This window comes from Zonotrichia leucophrys, chromosome 10, assembly GCF_028769735.1.
Source record: "Zonotrichia leucophrys gambelii isolate GWCS_2022_RI chromosome 10, RI_Zleu_2.0, whole genome shotgun sequence".
Taxonomy (NCBI): Eukaryota; Metazoa; Chordata; class Aves; order Passeriformes; family Passerellidae; genus Zonotrichia; species Zonotrichia leucophrys.
In genome coordinates, this window is record NC_088180.1 from 12,026,952 (window position 1) to 12,041,665 (window position 14,714).

Below are 14,714 nucleotides of genomic sequence, written 5' to 3' on the forward strand. Positions count from 1 at the left end.
AGAGCTGCATCCTTGTGTGGGCTCTGATTTCTGCAGTGAAGGAACTATCATGAGGTGGTCCAACACTGGCTCATTGCTCTGTGTATCTGCTGGTCCAACAATCTCTTTTTAGTCTGACCATTCTTGGCTGGCAGGACAAGTATTGCAGAGCTGGAAAGCAGAGGAGGAAGGTCTGACAAGTTCAGGAAGACAGGAGGACTTGCCTTGTGAAACGCAGTGTTTTCCCCTTCCTGCACATTGGTCACTCAGGGAGAACAGAGGGAGAAAACCTTTTGTCTGAGTCATTCACACTATACCAAGAAAAGCACTTGGAACTGTTCTCCAGGGAGTAGCATTACACTAGGATATCGGAGTACTTGGGTGAAGTCAGGTTCTTTCATTTTACAGCAAATATCACGACCTGAACACTGTTGTTCATTTCCAGGCACTTTGGTGATTCAGCCAGGGAGGTGTCTGTGTTCACAAATTGCAATAACGTCTATATTTCAAAAGGGAAATGGATACAATGCATTGCTTTAGTTCCACTGAAATGAGATTTTTTGTTTCCTTATAGAAATTGGATGAATTTTAGCTCTGATTAAGTACTTAATCTGGTGCTTAGCTTGAAACAGTTCAGTTTCCATTGACATGAATAAAATTGTCCACATCCAGCTAAGTAACTTTCCTGTTTTCTAGACTGTGTTCTTTTAGAATTGAACATTAGCTTAGTAAATACTAGTCTAAGCATAACTGTTGTCTGATCTAAAAAGAAAGGGTGTTTAAAAGGTAGATCCTTAGGCTTCTGTAATTTTTGGTTTTTTTAAGAGAAAGTTTTCTGCCTCCCACTTTGGGCCAAAATGCAATTTTTTGAGGTATGGAATTCCACTCTCACGGTTCAAATTTCAACAGTGATGGCAACATTTGCAGTTTTGTTTGCAGTAATTTCTAACAGAAGGATTACTTCTCCCTCTTGGATACATTTGTTTCTTGTAGCACTTGATGCAGTGCATCCATTTGGCAATAAAGCCCTCATTGGGGAATTACAGTCTGTTGGTTTTTTTCTGTCTGAAGTTTCTCATACAGAGTAAGTCCCAAGTTAAATTTATCTGGACCAACATAAGCATGATTCACACAGATGTTAAGGCACCAGTCCCTCCTTTTCCTCACAGCACCTCCCAGGTGTTCCTCCTACAGAAACCAATCATGACTCTGGTGAAATTGGGGTGAAAATGCAGCTTCACATGTCACCAAAAAGGCTCCTCTGTTAAGAAGGAGCTGAGGCAACCTCCTGCTGAAGCCTCAGTGTACATGATGGACAGTGACCCACTTCTCCAGCTTGGGAGGCTTGGCCAGTCTTCACAGAAATCAGTGAAACCAGGTCAATTAACCACAGTGAAAGAACTGGCCAAAGCAACAAACAGGATGGAAAGGGGATAAAGTGATAAAGGAGCTAAACACAGCTTGAGCTGAAACGTTCAGGGACCACAATTCATGTGGCCAGAGGATAAAGGTGAAGTTCAATGACAAGGTTCCCTGGATCCTCTTTTTTCCCCATCTGTGCATTCTTTAGTGTGACCCAGTTTCCCCTTGGCTGTTGGCACTGGGGAGAGCGTGGTCCATTCTGAGCAGGGTTTTATTTCTAACCCCACTGCACTGAAAGGAGGATCCCGATTTACACTGAGAAGGTAACTGGGCCCTTGGGGTTAGATGGGGGCTCAACACCCCCTTCCTCTTCCCAGCAGCAAATAGCTCAGCAGGAAAATGGTAAAACAATTGGCTGGGCTGACAGATGTTCAGTCTGAGTTCAGATGATGTAGGAAAGCCTGGATCTGCAGATGTTGATAGTTTTCTGATTGAAAATCCTTCACTGACATACAGATAGATTAAAAAAATAATTCTCTAAAAGCACAGCAAAACCTTGATTTATGTATGCACACAGAAGAGTTGTCACCAGCTTTGATATGCATTTCCTTCCCCAGAATCCCACCGACTGTGCAGGGCAGAGTGCAGCCTGTCCTCCACTGTCAGGGAAATGCTGGGATCTCATTACAGATCTCAGGTCGGGGCATGGGGCACTGCCTGTCAGTCCCTTCTTCAGCACCCTGACAGGAACTGCACTGCTGAAACCCAAAGATGATTGAAATGTTAATTGCTTCCAGGACAGTGTCAGCAGCCTTGCCTGGCTGAAAGAAAAGCCCCAGGGCATTTACCTGAAGGCAGACGAAGACACTCCTTATGCCAGGTCAAAGCCGACCAACTCCATTAATTTCAGCCAAGTTTGGGCTTTTTCCCCTGGAAGAGTGAGAGCTCAGAATCTGTTCTCAGTTCATTAGTACAGCTTAACGTGGAGAAACCAACTCTGCAAGTTGAGAAGTTAGCCATGAAATACACTGTTAATACAAGTAAGGGAGCAATGACAGACACCAGAATTACTCTGCTATGCTTATGTTCTGGGAGAGGCAGAATCCCAGCAGATCATTAGCAGGGGGCAATGAAGAAGTCCTTGGGCAAAATTTTGCCATTGCTCCCAGTAATTGCCTTTTAAGCAACTGGGAGTTTTTAGGTGAAAGGTCTTGTGCAACTAGAATGAGCAGTTAGAGACTGAATTTTCTGACTCATCAGAAATCAGAACCATGGAGACCCCAAATACTCATGGTTTTGCTAATGCTAACAGAGCAGCACAGACCTTCAGAGACTGCTTACCTTCATTTTGTTTTATGTTGTACATCCAATAGACAAATCACACTATCTTATTCCAAAGACATATTTTCTTACACACAGATGGTATTCAAAAACAACTCTGTATATAAATTGTCCAAATACACAATAAATTAGTTTTCTGTGCAATACTCCCAACAGGAAGCGACGCATGTCCAGTGACTAAAACCAATATTATTACTTGGTTAAATAGAGCAATGCATCCTGTTGTTGTGAAGGATCAGCTTTGATTGAAAAGGGCTGTTTTTGCAGCTTCAAATAATTCAAAACACTTTTTTTTTTTTTTTTTGAAAAAGAAAAAAGAAAGTTTAAAAAAGTTTTATTCACTTCTGAGCAGCAGCTCTTGGCATAATTCCTTACAGAAGACACTGTTGTGTCCGGCTATTACTCAACCACTAACATGAGAGACATTAAAGTTGCAGGAAACACAGTTCATCTTTTGCGTAGTTAGAAAGGAGTTGGCTTCCCAATTACCCTGGAAACTGGACTTGCTGCTGGGCAGAAAACCACAATTCACAGCGGAAAATAACAGTTGATATATGAATATCTACCTAAAGGGTAATCAGCAAAACAAACAACACACGAGGAAGATGACCCACATGACGTGGTTTGGAGGAAATTAGTAATCAGTATTCTCTAGCTTCCTTTTGTTTTAAAACAATCACTGCTCCTCACCAGTTTAGATAAGAATGGGTTAATACCATCTGTTGAGGATAAGAAATCAAGATGTTTTCAAGGGCCAGGCTGTATTTTACAATTGCCTGCTGTTGACCATGTGCCTGTCGACTTCCAAGGATCAGTGCTCCAGGCTAGTCTGTAATTCCAGATGTTACTCCACATCATGTGGTGCTAAGGGTCCTAGCAAGCATTGAAAGAAAGACATGAGAAACTGAGGGTAGAGTTGGATCAAGCTGGTGCATGGTCCCAACATATCTTCTGTGGTTTCCTGCTGGATTAAATGAGCACACCTTTAAAAATTTTCTTTTCTCTCACTTCACGGTATTTAGGGAGGATAACCAGCTAAACAGTGCAGTGAGATAAACCTCTCAGGATCTGAGGTAACTGCAGTGACTCTGATTTCCAGCTTAATCACACCAAGAGCACTGGTCCCTCTGCAGCCAGCTGTGTGACGCAGAGGCAATAAAGGGAATGTTTGTCTCCTTCTCCATTGAGAATTCACGCACACAGCATTCCAGGAACCAACTACTATAGGACATGCTTACCAAACAGACCAAAAAAATGCCACGAGTCCGTGACCCACTGATGTCAATGGAAGTTTTTGATGTTCATTTCACCTTGGCCAATGGTTTTCCTGTTCCCAGGCCACAGGCAAGACAGGACAGAGTGAAGCTGGTGCTTGGAGCTTCCTGGATGGTGTGACTTCACCTTCAAGGTGGTTAACTCCTGTTTTCAAAAAAATAAACCTGCTCTGAGGCTGATAGCCCCTTTGCCGCTTACATTTTAATTAGGCTCTAAAGTCTATCAAGTAAGCTTGAGTGCAGATGTCCATTTAAGATTTAACTAACACATTGCATTTACAGCTTTCTGGCCAAAAAAAGACCCAGACTCACCAGTGTTTCACCCTAGGCTTTGCCAGGTCAACACATAAGCTCTGGTGGCTTTAGGCAACTTTTCCCTATGTCCACTATAGTGCATGTGGCTCACACTGAACTGGAAACTGCTGCCAAAACAGTCCATTTTGATGTGCAAACCAGAAGAAAGGTCACTGTGCTGAGGAGCAGACAGGCACAAAGACCAGTGACGTGTGCAGGAGCTGGAAAAAGCATCAACCTCTGCGGGTGAACACGATGACAAGGCAGTCTGGAGCTGGGCCGCTTTGGCCAGTCTCACCCTCCACCCCGAACACTGCTCTGGGCTACCTGGTATGGGCAATCGGAGCAAAGAGCAACTCCGGCACAAATTCAGGTGTTGTCAACTGCTGGCTTTTGTTTTTATGTTTTTTAAAATTTAACTGTTTCAGTGAAAGAAAGAGAATTAACCAAACAAAGAAAGAATCCTTAATCCAAATGCTAAAACTCTGTTTTAAAACTTTGAGAAAAACGCTACTTTCTTCCCAACCCCCACCCCAGGAAATGACTCAGTTCTAGAGAAACATCCAAAACCAAAAAATCAGCTTGTCTGTTAGTGTAAAAATCAATTAAGAAACCCCAAAACATGATATGAGCAGCTGGCTTGGCTGAATGTGTCTCCTAGCTGTGGTCTTCCCTTGTCTTCCCTGTTTCTCCTTTGGCCTCCTATCCCACAGCTGTATCTGCTCTGTTCCCTCTCCTTCCAAGTGCTACTTCTTCTAACAAATCTGTGCTACTGAGTCACAAAAAGGCCAGGCTCCTGCTCTTTCACCTCACCTCCTGCTGTCAGAAGCTCCTGTGGAGCTGCCTCTCCAAGCTCTCCTCCTCCTTCCCCACTCACAGCCCCTGGCACTGGACCCAAAGTCATCTCAGTCCTGCAGGAGTTCAGGACAGAGGCAGGGCTGCTGGGAACAGGATCTTCTTCCCAGTTTGTCCTGAGGCCATGATTTGCCTGTCCCAGCAGCTGGCTGTCTTAAGCAACTCCTTGCTGGTTGTACTCCATGGACAGTTCCTTTAAGCCCAATGATTTTCATGGCCTGATAAACAATGCAAATATTTTCTGTGATCACTACCCACCCAACATTTTCAGCCTTGGCCATCTATCAGCCCCACACAAGCCTGAGCAGGATCACACCAGTCCCCATGGATCACCATGCTCACACTGTGCTGTGCTGTGGCTGGCTGTGCAGGGATAGCTGAGTGTAACTCATGGAGCCAGCTCTGCTCCACACAGCTCCCTTGGGAAGGGGCTGCCCTGGCCCAAAGGAGACCCCTGGGAGCAGGCTGGGCCCATGCCAAGTTTGGCAGCTGCCCCAGCAGCACATCAGGGTAATGGTCAGGGGTAATGGGCTCGTAGCAAAGTGTGAGTGTGCATCTGGTGAGGATCACAGGGCTGACTTCATTTCCTTCCTCCTGGCTCCCTTGCTGTGCTCTGCCCGGCCATTTGGCCCAGGCCTGGCTCTTATCCAGCCGGTACCTAGTTTCATCAGGGCAGAGCCACAGATAGCACTGGCTTCCCAAGGTGTGGGACTGCTACTAATCACTCCAGTGAGCCTTTGTGAGAATATTTTCTTTCTCAGGAGCCACCAGGTCTCCCCAATGGCATCTGGAGAACATCCAGAGCTGATGGAGCAGTGAACAGGCGCTTCCCTGTTATACCTGCCTGAACTGGCAACCACAACCAGTAAAACAGAGAGGAAGATTTCCAGTCCCTTGGCCCATGAGGCTCTCTTAAAAGCTGGAGACAGGAAACATTATCTGTAAAGCACTGATCAGTATTTGTATTGCAGTGGCTCTGGAGGCTCCCACTGACATCCTGCTCCTGTTATTCTGGGCACAGCCACCAGATTGAAAACAGTCCTGACTGCAAAGCCTTTGCAGTTGAACTCACCTATGTGAATAAACCAGACCTGCCCTACCAACAGACCTGCAGCTAAGGGCTTGGCTCTTCCTTTAGAGCCAGGACCACCAGTGGTCTGTGGACCCTGCCCAGCCTACTCCAAGCCCAATGTACCCATCCCCAACCTGGAAGATGCTGAGTACCTGGAAGGACAGCAGCAAAGCTGAAGGAAATGCAGTCACTTTCAGGCCTCCTTTTCCTCCCCAGTAGCTCCTCATTTGATGGATGGTTTTACTCTTAACCCTTAACCTTTAGCAATTCCCACAGGTAACAATGTGAGACAAACACCAGAGCTGGGAGAGAGACAAGGATCTTAACTCAAGGTCGCAGCAGGCAGGTCCACAGCACAGCAAAGAGCTGTACCAGGTTATCTGAAACTCAACCCTGTGCCCAGTCAGCTGAGCAGCGCCACCTTTCATGCTTTTTCTCCTTATGTTTAAATGACAGAAAAATTGTTTCATCAAAGTAATTTCCTGGGGTTTTCAACTTGGAATAAGAAGCTTCCAAACGGTGCAGACCTGCCTACCTGGAACAGAGTGCTTCTTGTTCTTGAATGGTAAAGATGAAGTTAATTGCCAGGAAATGGAAACTGTGCTTTAATATCTTGGCAAAAGCATATGTGATGAAGAGCTGTTTGCTCTGCTGGACTTGCAGTGTTAATAACACACATGTGTCTGCTGGACTCTGTGCCATCAGGAGTCAGCAGGAACTGGATGACCTGCGTGGTGTTGGATCAATCATTAATCAAAACCCAGCCAGGACGGTGCAGTGAGGAGTTGGCTGGGACAGGCAGAGGGATGTGCAGAGGGATGTGCAGAAGGATTTGCACAGGAATATACAGAGGGATGTGCAGAGGGATATACAGAGGGATGTGCAGAGGGATGTGCAGAAGGATTTGCACAGGGATATACAGAGGGATGTGCAGAAGGATATACTGAGGGATGTGCAGAGGCTCTCCCCAACCCAAACGCTGCCTTCCATCCCTGCAGGCAGCATCAGTGTGAGGCAGATCCTGCACACACACAGACCTGGGACTGCCTGGATCTGGCATCCTCCTCTGGACTGAAGGAGGACACCAGGGCAGAAATACCTGACCTTGGGATCAGTCAAGTACATGTATCTTAATTAATAAATGTAACAAAGTGCTTATCAGTCCCTCATTAGTAAAGATTATTCTCCAATGTCTGCAGCACTTGCAAAACCTGGAACTGGCTGGGTTTGTTCCTCCCTTATTCTTCCCAGGAGGTATACGTGCAGTCAGCACTATTTAACCAATCCCAGGAAGAGATGAGCTTTCCTGAAAGGAAATCAGTGTTTCATCTCCACCCAGAAAAATCAGCAGGACTGGATAAAACCCACAGTACTGTAAGTAAGCCCAGGGGCACAGCGAGTGAGCAAGACTTGTACAAGCACTTTTGGTCCAGATGAAAGGCTCATGAAAAAAGACTTAAGCCTGTGAGTTTCCGTACTTCCAGTGTGAAACAGAGGACTCCCAGCCTGGTTCTGCTCCCCCTGATCTCTTTCTTTCCCCTTGGCTTCCTGCCATTGTCTTTGGCAGAACTAGGATGGCTGTGGGAGTCCAGGGAAAGGGGGAGTTTTCTTCTCTTGCCCATCACAGCAATTATTTGTAGCCCTTTTAGGTATTTTCCAGCTCAAGAGAAGCTCAGGTGTCCATATACACACAGACATATCTGTACACATTTTTATACATGCACACACACCTACTTTAGATATATATTCCTGCTTGTGCACACATTTTTATGGTGACCTTGGTCCATCAGAAAGTGTGTCAGACTCATTTCTGCCATGCCCATGTAATTCCATCAGCAAGCATTCAGCTCCCAATGTTTTTCCTGCAAAATGATGACGCAGAAGGACAGGATGAACACACCATGGGAGTGTATCCAGACCAGCACTGCCTTACACACTGACACCACAACATGGAACTGGGGGGCAATGGGTGGCCAAAGTGGTCTGATGGTTGTGTAACACAGCTTGCCACAGCTCAGCTCCTCATGCCTGTCCCCATCCAGGAAGGACTTGGAACACCTACATGACTTTTGCAACAGTTGGCCTTTAGGCCAGGCTCTGGGCTCATCAGGGCTTTGCTTAGTGCACCTGAGTGCCCTGAAGCAGATTTCAGCACCTCCCTCCCCTTCTGGCAAATCCTGGAAGAAGTTCAGCCCCTGGAAGCTGTTTCACTTTGTGGCAGCAGCTCCAGTCCCCTCCACTGCCCGTACACACCATGTTTTCATTTCACAAATACATGTCCTTCCTGTGCTTTTCTATTGCTTGGGACATGCTGGGTGCTGGAGCAGGTCCCTGTAACTGTAGATTTTTATGCTGCTGAGGTTGGTTTTTCCTCCCTTTCCTATTCCTGGGACAGGCCAGGGCACCTGGATTTCATTAGTTTTGGTGCTCTGCTCTGGATGTGCAAAAGCAAATTCTAGTTTGAGAAGAACTTTTTTGCTTTTCACATCTTGCTTTGAAGAAACTACTGTTAAAAGAAAAATGTTTTCCCATCCAATGTCATCACTGGTAATGCTGAAAGGATGCTTTCAGCCTGCCGGAAAGTGGCCTCAGGGAGACCTCAACACCTGCTAAATCCTGCCCTGAGCTGAGGCCTCTGCAAAACTCCTCCACCACAGTCCTGGTCAGCAGAATTCAGAGCCAGCCCATCACCTCGGACAGCTTACAAGGCATCTCCTCCTCCAGCCCCTGTGAGAAACTCAGGTCTGAGGGACCCACCTGCAGCCTCACACAGCTGCCAACAGCTGCCTGCTCAGGACAGGGCTGCTGGAGCATCTCCTGGTGAGCCCAGCAGGATCCCATCTCACCTGCTCCATGAAGGGCTCCCTTCCCATGCTCCGCTCATCCTCACTCCTGGAGTGTGGGAGAGACCCAGAGCTGCCCACTCAGGGAGCAAAACACCTCTGCTGGTGCACTGAGGCCAGGTAAGAGGTTAATTCACCTCGCTGTTATCACTGTCAACTCAAATCTCTGTACCTGGGGCAGGTACCACACTCAACACATCCACAGAGACATTTTCTCACCCACCGGGTGGGGTCACCCCATGGAGAGAAATCCAGCCCAGAGAGGGCTGGGGATGGGAAAGGGAAGGGCAAGGAAGAAGGGGGAAATCGTGGAAGCAGGAAACCCTGATAAGAAATAAGTCATGAGAACTCCCTAGCCATGATTTGCTCTGTGAGAAATATCCGCTCTCGGCATTGCCAACCCGGGCGTTTTCTTTAACATCCAACACTCAAACTTTCTTCCTGCCTGTACCAGGCATTCCTCCTTCATTAGAACACCTGGAATTTCTGAATCATCTGTGATTTCTCTCCCTGTGACAGAGTGCCTTTTGATTTGTATTATCCACTGCCCAACACAATAGCATGAGTGGGGATTGCAGGCTCCAACACAAGCCCCCTTGAACAAAGAATAAAGTAATTCCTTATCAATGCTCAGAGCCCCATCCCGAGATGAGCTGTGCTTTTTGCAGTGCTTGGCTCACTACTTACTGCTGTCATTCAGAGTCCAGCCCCAGAAAACCTCTGTGGACCTTGAAGACTGTCAGCCAAGTTTGCTGCAGGTGACACAGCAGGTGAATGTTCCTCTTTCCTGTTGTGACCTGCAGTCAGCAGCACAGGAACAGTGCTGGATCTCCAGCCCTGCATGGGTCCACCTCCCTGGGGAACCTGGCTCTGCATGTAACTGCTGGAGAGGAACAGAGAAAGTACCACTGATAAACACTGCAGAAACAACCTGACACATATGTGAAAGCAAAGCCGAGAGCCAGAGGCTGCTCCTGTGGCAAAAGCATTCCCATCCTGTAGAGCAGAGTGTGGAGCAGTGGGATCAGGGAAATGCTGTCACTTAGCAACTGCATTAACACGAGAACCAGAAGCAAACTGAAGTGAGAAATGTCACTATTTTTTTGGTGCAGCTGTGCCCACATGCTGGAGCAAAGGGAAGGGATTTGAGGCCTGGGATGCTGGTGCCACCTACACAGCCAAGAGAAGGGTCCTTAAGAGTGAACAAGGGAGCGAGTACAGCAGTGGTGTTCCTCTTAACATGTGAGTCCCACTACAAACTGAAACATTTTGTTAGAGGAATCAGCTCATTCAGGTTCTGAGGCACCTCACTTACTCAAACCCACTGCTTTTTATCCTCAGAGTGGTAGTAAGTGGCAACCCATTCTGTTTTTTCTAACAAAACCCAGCAAAAATTCATTGTATTGGATGCTGCTACAACTGTGTTTGGGAGGATGGGTCACATTAGTGTTAAATACATCCCTTGTTCTTCTGCACCCTGCAATGCACAGACAGAAAAGAGGCATTTTAATGAAAGAATAAAGATCACTTGTTGGGTGGCTGGCCATGTCCTACACCAGGCAAAGTTTTGTCTTGTCATAATACAGGCAGAATGAGAAAACACAACACTGAACATTGAGGGTGCTCAGACTCATTAACTGATAGCTTTGATTATTACAGCAATATATTTTTAAGCAGGGGTGGGTGGTCATCAGCTGAGGAAATCTCCTAAGGTGAAAAGAGGGGCCTTTCCTACCTGCCATGTGGACACCAATCCATCTGTCCCCAAAAGCAGCTCTCAAGTCAGGAACCAGGCTGGAAAGCAGAGTCTGGTAGAGAGGAAGAGACTCGCTGTTCCAGGGAAAATGAACTTGGTCATGTCACCCATAGCCCCAGGCAGCAACATTTTCTTGAACATTTTTGTTTTTCATTTCCTTACTTTTTGTTTGTGAAAATATCATCCTAAAGGAGGGATTTAGGATTTGTGCTTACAAATAAAATAGACTATAACTTGCCTAATGGGAGCAGTTCGGTTTTACACAGTTGTCTCTGACATGTTTACACAGCTGGCCAGATACCATTGAAGCATATTTTCTCAGGAGGCAGTGTGGTCTAGTGGAATAAGCATGGGCCTAGCAGTCAGGAACTCCCACGTTGCAATTTTGGGTCACCAGTGGTTTGGTTTGGTGCACAGAACCATCCAACCCCTGTGCATGTCAGTGTCCCAAAACGACACCTCATTTGGGAGTGTGGTGCTGAAGATCCACATGGGGATCTTTGGGAGAGGATCAGAGCCCTGATGTGGCACCCAGAGTGAGAAACACACAGTTAAAGACTCTGCAGTGATGGGCTGGAGATGCTTCTGCATCCTCACCTCTGGTGGGTTTGGCTTAGGAAGTCCCTGAGGCAGAAATGATGGATCTGACATGGTCCTGTGCAGGCTGTCCTGATCCAAACAGATCATCAATGAGCACTCAGCCACGAGCACTCAGCCATGAGCACTCTTCCCAGCCATGAGCACAACCTTCTTGGAGAGACCCCCAGAGCTTTGCAGATCCTTAGTGAAGTGAAAAAGTCAACAAGCAGCAGAGCTAACTTTTAGCTCAGGAATATGAATGGCTAAAAACCATCAATTTCCAAAAAGCTGAAGAGCCTATCAAATATTACATCTGAACAGAAGCTTGCACAACAATAGGATTTTAAGTACCATGGAATGACTGGTTCTAGTTCTAGATCATGTGGTTAAAAATCAAATAAAACCTAAATTGATGTAATTGATAGTTCAATTATACTGAACTAGGGCCTACACTGTGACACCAATGAACTTACAGCCTTCTTTCTTAGATTCCTTCAATCCAGGATACTTTTGCCACAGCATCAAGATGACAGGGTAGCCTTCACATCTGTCCTACAAACTGCATGGACACCAATTCATAGTTCTGGGTGGTGATAATGAAATTAATTCTATGGGAAAACATTTTAGCTAAATTGTGATCTTACCCATTAAGGATCCTCCTTGTCTAATTCTCCCACTGGTCACATCTGGCCACTGCTGTGTTTGTGCTTGACTGCTGTTAAAAAGGGTTTTATTTGATAGGATATTGGAGATTCTGAAGCAAAACAATGTTCCAAATCAGGCAACAGCTATTGTGCTACGTCAAGATGGTCTCTCTTTTCTCGGTGTGTCAGGGCCTGTAATAAGAAGTTGCTTGCAGAATTCAGGGACTGGCAATGCTGACAGACTCTTTCTCGGCTTTATCAGCAACCTCAGGAGACTTTTGTCAACAGCTTGAGTCATTTTAGAGGAGAACTGGTCTGCTCTTTAAAGGATGGGTGTGAGAACAGCTCAGCAGGAAGGTCTGACAGGTGATGTGGCACAGAGCACTTTCTCAGGGCTTCTGGACATGGGGAAAGGATGAGTCAGGGGGTGAGGAGGTGGTCACAGCCTGAGTCTCATGGCCATGGGTGTTCAGTCCTGGCCAGCTCTGCCTGCTGGAGGAGGCCACAGGGACCTTTCACGTGGCTCAGGGTCAGTGACCACATCTGGGTCTGTGCTTCTCTGCCGCTGTGGCTGTGCTGAGGGCTGGAGCTGACCCCACTGAACCCCAGGAGCATTGAAGGGCAGCCCCACAGGGACCTCCTGGGAAAGCAGGGCTCTCCCCAGCTTTCCAACCAAGCCTCTGTCCAGCCAAGGATGGAGACAGCAGGACCTTTTCTCACAAACTCTCTGATACATGTCCAACTTTCCTGTCCTGCACACTCACAGCTGTGCCTGCAAAGCCCTGCTGTGACCTGTGTGATTCAGCAACCAGACCTTCTCCTGCTCCACTGCCCAGCTCTGAGTCTGGTGAGGAAACAGAGGGAGCTGGGAACCATTTCAGCGGCATTTCTGGGCACAGGTGAGAAAAATACCATTTTTACCTCAATTTCATAGGTGACAGGGAATCAAATCAACAAATCTGACAAGCAGTATTTAGTTTCTCAGAGAAAGATTTTCTCTTCTGGATGGCAGACTTAAACAGCAAAGAAATTTGTGCCTTCAGGGTATCTTTAACCCAATTTGAGAACCTCCTGGAAGTCAGAGCTATTAATGGACTTGTTGCTGGAAGCTCAGCTCCAGTGTTTTAAATGCTCCTGATGGGAGAACAAGCAAAAAACCAAGAGGAAACCAGGAATCTGTTATCTGATATTCCCACCCCTGCTCATAAAGTTCTCTTTTTCAATGCTGGAGTCTTCGCTGGTGTTAAAGAGAGTCTTGTAAAATTGCCTTGACACCTTATCAACATTAGTACAAAAATCCACCCACCCTGCACGACACGGTGGTGCAAGGGACAAAATGGGGATTTTACAAACCTGTCAAAGGAAATCTGCTTCCAGGACTCGACAGTTCTGCAATGAAGTGTTGTGTATCTATAGTGATCTATAAATACCAAACGTTACCTTTCACTGAATTCAGATTTTTGCCTTTTAGTAGCCTTATTTATATAATTGACACTTGCTTCAGTGGGTTTGCTCCAGTATTTCATTACCAGCTGATATATCCAGGTCAGCCTTGGCAGGTTATTGCAGAACCCCATTCCCTCAGCAGGATCTGAAAATTTAGGTCAATTCACATAACTTTGATGAACCTCTAGATCTAAAATGATTAAAGTGACAACTTCCATTGATTCCCTGCTGAGGTCTCCGACCTTAAATCACAGAGGTCACAAAAAATATGTGAAGAATCTAAATAAACTCCTATTCAGAACTATTAGATTAAGCATCTCTGTGCAGTAGGGGGGATCAATATGGCTTAAAGGAAGTGCACAATGCTTTATAGTTTCTCAATAATTAAAACTTCTCATAGGAATTTCACAAATTTCACTGAATACTTTTTTTTCTCAACCTCACCAAATGAGTTTTTAAACAGGCAAAGATAAGCACTTCAAGTTACCAAAGTATCAATTCTGCAAATTTTTCACAAAACTGCAATCATCTACTTTCAGAGTTTCATAGATTAAAATTGTTCAGTCAGAAGGCTTGGTAGTTTTCCGTGCCATATCAGAATGGATGTAAACATTCAGTGATTGAGCTTTGTGGGTACAATGACAAAGATCCCTTCCTACATCACCAAATAAATCATCAGGCAGGAACTTCTCCTGACTACACAGGACAACCACGATGACACATGGGTTTGGTATTGAAGAGGCCATGACTCCTTGACACTGCACAAAATCACTGTCCCAGCCCAGCCTTTCTTTCACTATAGCATCATTTTTTCCATTTTGGAACAGAGGCTGAGCAGTGACACACTGGAGAGCACTGGGAGGAGGCCCAGGAATGCAATCCCACCTCTGCAAGCTGTGCCAAGGGGACACTGTGGGGAGGTGACAAGCTGGTGTTTTCAGGTACCTCTTAAGCAGGTGAGCTCCATATCACTCCCATTTCCCAGAGCAGAGCGTGCTGGAGCAAGCTGACTCCATCTGTCCCCACACCCAGGGACCAGCTCCAAATTTTCAGAGTACTCTGCACTCTCTTGGTGCCTGGAGAAGGCAGCAGCAGGTAACTAAGCAGAAGAAGGATAGGACACATCCATTAACAGTCCCATTTTAAAATGAATTATAATTTAAATCAGCAGCAGGACTGTACAGTGTTGCCTCCTGATGACTTTTGCTCCAGATTATGTGAACCAGAAACAACGCAACATTTGTTTGAGTGTGATTTACATGAAGGAAG